We start from the raw sequence: 5434 nt of genomic DNA on the forward strand, positions 1-5434 counted from the left end.
GCGGTGTCCCAGAAAGGCAGCGTCCACTATTAAGGACCTCCAGCACCCAGGGCATGCCCTTTTCTCACTGTTACCATCAGGTAGGAGGCACACACTCAGCAATTCAGGAACAGCTTCTTCCCATCTGCCAACCGATTCCTAAATGGACATTGAACCCGTGAACACCTCAGTTTTTAAATATATTATTTCTGTTTTTGCACAGTTTTTAATCTATTCAATATGCATATACTGTAGTGTAATTGATTTACTTATTACTATTTTTTCTTTCCATATTATGTATTGCATTAACTGCTGCTTCTAAGTTAACAAATTTCACGACGCATGCCAGTGATAATAAATCTGATTCTGATTTGTTTTCCTAGGAGGCTGATGCATTACCTTATTGAAATCTATGTTATGAAGCTATTCATTGGGTGCACAGCAAAATAATTTCCCCAGAGCAGAGATGCCAAAAGCCAATGATTTATGGTAGAAAACTATTTTAAGGGGGATCTGGAGAAGAAGACTTTTCACCTAAAAGATGGTTTAGATTCTGCAATCCACTGAAGAATTTGTAGAATTTGAGTTTCTCACAAATCTGTAGAAGCACTTGAATTCTTAGAACGCTAACAACCCGGTAATGGGAATAAGTAAGACCAGGACACAAGAGCAGAATTAGGCCATTTGCCCTACTGAGTTTGGTTAATGATTTGATGATGGCTGATGTATTGTCCATCTCAAACCGATTCTATTACCTTCTCCCCGTAACCTTTGATGCCATTACTACTCAATAACCTCTCACCCTCTGCTTTAAATATACACAATGCACTGGCTTCCACAACTGTCTGTGACAATAAATTCCACAGATTCACCACCATCTGGCTAAAGAAATTCCTGCTAATCTTTGTTCTAAATTGTTGTCCCTCTATTCTGAGGCTGTGCCCTCTGGTCTTAGACTACCCCCACCCCACCCCCACCATTATACCATTATAGGAAACATCCTCTCCATGTCCACTCCATCTAGATCAAAGGGGCTCCAAACCTTTTATTATGGCATGGAGCAATGCCATTAAGCAAGGGTTCTGTTTACCCAGTTTGGAACCCATGATCTAGATCTTTCAATTTTCATAACGAGGATAGTAATTGACAGACACGATGAGATTCCTTCCGCACAATGTTCTTTTGTCACTGAGAAAAGAGAGGGTGAAGTCATCAGCACAGTAATATTGCGATTACCATTGAAATGGCTGGGTTTTTCTGCAGGAACCAGTTACTGTCAATAGTTCTATGATATTTTCAGAACATCAGGTTTCAAATACAGTGCAGAAAATGCATTCCATCAATTTCTGAACCTCTACAATTTATAACTGAAACTTGGTGAGCTAGCAGTTTTGCACGATCCAAATAATTATCTAAATAATAGTACCCCAGTATTTCTGTTATTGTTTACTTAGGATACTTGATGGGTTTGTTGTGTTGATGGAACGATTTTTAGTGATTGAGATTTTATTCCTTTTCTAGGACATTTTTCGTAGTCCTCTGTACAAAGTCCAACAAACAATCATCACTACATCATGCATCTGGGGCTGTTTAGATAAGGAAGACCAAAGGAGCACCTCTAACTACATAGGAAGTGGCAACATTAGGGTAATGAATGTGGCAAAGCCTAAAGAATAGAAATTATATTGTCAACAATAAAATCAAAATTCAGATTTTTTATAAAACCTTAAGATATAGAAGCAAGTCGGCCACTCAGCCCATCTGCTCTGTCGTTCTGTCATGGTTGATTTAGTATCTTTCACAACCCTATTCTCCTGACATCTCCCCATAACCTTTGCCCTGACTAATGCAAAACCTATCAACCTCCACTTTAAATATATCCAATGTCTTGGCCTCCCCAGCTGTCTGTGGCAATGAATTCCACAGATTCAGCACCCTCTGGCTGAAGAAATTCCTCCTCATTTCTGTTCTGAATGCTTGTCCTTCTATTCTGAGGCTTTGCCCTCTGATCCTAGACCAGCTTTTCTCAACCTTTTTGACCTGGAGCCAAAATAGGATTTAATTTTTCTAACGATAGGCTTGGTAGATTTAATTTAAATAAAGGTTGTAAATTGATTTTAATTGATGCTATTTTCAACATGAAAATTTATTGACAATGTTGATTAGTAAAGTTGCTAAAACCATAAGTCAAAGCAGTATGAATAAAAATATAGCCTAAGACACAATTTTTTACAAGACTTTGAAAAAAAAAATTTCTTACCAAGTGACATAATCAGGCTCAAATATAGGCCTAGCATGTGAAACCTGTGCTTGTTTATTTTTGCTGCATGAATGTTCAATTCTGGGTTGAATTTGAGATAAGCACACAAGAATTTTACCTTCAACTGAAATTAGATGATTTCTATCCTTGCTCTTGATGCTCGTTAAACAAGAAAAAGCTTGTTCACACATGTAAGAAGTTGAAAACTGCAGCAGAATGTTCACTGTTTTCCTATGAATGGCAGGATTCATATTAAAAAATTAATAAGTGTTTTGCGGAGTTCTATGCTAATGTTTACCAATCACAAGGCAGTCCGGACGTTGAAGCTATGGAAGCATTTTTTGATCATCTGAATCTGCCCATGCTGTCAACAGATTCAGTAAATACACTTGATGCCGATATAAGCCTAGATGAGATCAAGAAGGTCATCTCTTCCCTCCCCAATAATAAGGCAGTGGGTCCGGATAATTTTAGCATGGAATTCTTCAAAGTATTTGGTCCAAAATTGTCACCTCTGCTCTTACGAATGTTGAATCACTCTAGGATAGCTTCCAGATTGCCACCCACTTTATGTAAAGCTAATGTTTCTCTGATTCCAAAACCAGGCCGTGATCCCGAGGTGGTTTCATCATATCGCCCCATTTCGCTGCTGCCCATTGAAACCAAAATCTTTGGGGAAGTCCTGGCCAATAGGTTAAAAGAATGCATTTGTTCTATTATTCATCCTGATCAAACTGGCTTTATGCCAGGTAGACATATGCATTTTAATTTGTGTCGTCTTTTCAATATTTTATATACAAAACATGCAGAAGAGGCTATAGTCATTAGATGCGCAACGTGCGTTTGACCAAGTGGAACGGCCATATATGATGTTTGCACTTAAGAAATGTGGATTTGGACCATCTTTCATTAAATGGATTGAGATAATTTGTTCACACCCATCTGCTTCTATTATCACTAATCAGAATATTTCCTCCCCTTTTGCAATTCATTGTGGGATTCGTCAAGGCTGCGCCCTTTCTCCGTTTTTGTTTGCAGTTATCATTGAGCCACTGGCTGTTAGCATCAGACAGGACCCTTTGATATCTCCTATTGATATGCATGGACATAAACGTCACCTTTTGTTATATGCTGACGATGTCCTTTTATATATTTCCAGCCCACAAACATCAATACCCGCCCTTCTGACTCTAATTAATAATTCTGGTAGTTTCTCAGGTTTCTCTATTAATTGGGATAAGAGTGAACTAATGCCAGTCACTGCAGTGGTTAATACAGCATATTTACAGTCCATTCCCTTTAAAATTTACATGAAAATGCCCGACGCAGGCCTCTCATGGTCTGAGGTGACATTTCCCCCCTCCCCCTCCCCCTCCCTATAAAATAACTTATGATAATTTTTCCTATCTTGGTGTGACTATTACAAAAAACCCAGATGACCTTTTGCAAATGAATTGGTTAAAACAAAGTTGAGCAGGTTAAACGCAATATTGACTTTTGGAAAACGCTTCCGATTCCTTTGGTGGAGAGAGTTAACGCAATCAAAATGATTGTACTGCCACGATACCTTCATCTTTTCCAGTCAATTCCATGTTTTATTCCTCTGTCATATTTTAAACAATTGGATTGAATTATTATACCCTTCATTTGGAATTATAAAGCCATTAGAATTACTAAAAGTACACTTGTCAAAGCCCAACAAAGCAGGTGGTTTTGCCTGATCGAATGTTAAAATGTAGTACTGGGCTGCCCACCTATCCATTCTTGCGTGGTGGAAGAAAGGCCCACCCTCTACCTCAGACTCATGCCCAGCATGGTTACTCATAGAGCGAGTGCTTTGCAAGAAGACTTCCTTACCAGCTCTCCTTAATAGCCACACTGCAGTTAATAAGTCAAATTTTAGTAACAGCTTCGTGGTTGGCAGCACTATAAGAATTTGGAAGCAGATTCAACTACACATTAAGGCCCCAAAAACTTATATTGACACTCTGATTTGTGACAACCATTCCTTTTTGCCTGGCCTGAATGATACTGTTTTCCCTACCTGGAAACAGAGAGGCATGTAGTGTAGGTGACCTATATATTAATGGAAACTTTGCCTCATTTGCGCAGTTACAAGCAGTTTACAATATCCCTACATCCAGTTTTTTAAATGTTTGCAAATTCGAGATTATGTTAGGAAATATATACCAAACTTCGAAGTTTTAGACAAACATGAGTCCCTGGAGGCAAGAAATAAATTTGATCCTGTTACTCGTAGTGCGGTATCCTATTTTTATCAGATCCTACATAATGGAGCTTGGGTGAATACTGCAGGTCTTAAACAGGCATAGGTGGATGAATTGGGTATAGAATTGACAGAGGAGGCCTGGGATGCGTATTTAAAAAGTATACATGATTGTTCAGTCAATGTCAGACACGGACTTATACAGTTTAAAACAATACATAGACTCCATTATTCCAAAGAAAAGTCGCACAGTTTCTACCCTGATGTTTCGCTAGTTTGTAATAGATGTAAATCTGTGAACAGTAACTTGTCACATTCATTCTGGTCATGTTGTAAGCTTTATGCATACTGGAAAAGTATTTTTCACTGTTTCTTTGAGGCTTTTGGGAAGTGGTGGGAACCAGACCCGCTCATAGCCATCCTTGGAGCAACAAGCTCCCTATCTTCAGCCAATATGTATGAAAAACTGGCTGTATTGTTTGGAATGTTGATTGCTAAGAAGTTAATCCTGCAAATGTGGAAAATGGACTCTGTGCCTACGTACGATCTGTGGCTGAGAGAACTGGCAAATACTTTACATTTGGAGAGACTGAGACTATGTAATGAGGACAGAGGGGACATCTTTGAAAGGATATGGGGCCCTGTATTGGACTTTCTTACAGGGTGAGGGCTGAGGGTTTTTGGTGCGGTGCACCTTTGCTGTGTATGTTTACTTTTGCCTTTATATTTTTCTCCCTTTTGCTGCTCAATATTTAATTTATTTTGTCATGGTTGTGGTTTTTCTGGATGTGCTGTATTTTTTTTTTGGTTTTTTTGTTTGTTAGTAATAAAAAGAATATTAAAAAAATATATTTTCAATTCTCAGGTTCCCAGAAGAGCAAATTACTGCCGCAGCCAAGTTGACCACTTCACCGTGCAAATCTGTAGGAATGTTAATTAATTGGGTAGATGTGGCATTCGGCGAAGTC

This window comes from Mobula hypostoma, chromosome 4 (genome assembly GCF_963921235.1).
Source record: "Mobula hypostoma chromosome 4, sMobHyp1.1, whole genome shotgun sequence".
Lineage (NCBI taxonomy): Eukaryota > Metazoa > Chordata > Chondrichthyes > Myliobatiformes > Myliobatidae > Mobula > Mobula hypostoma.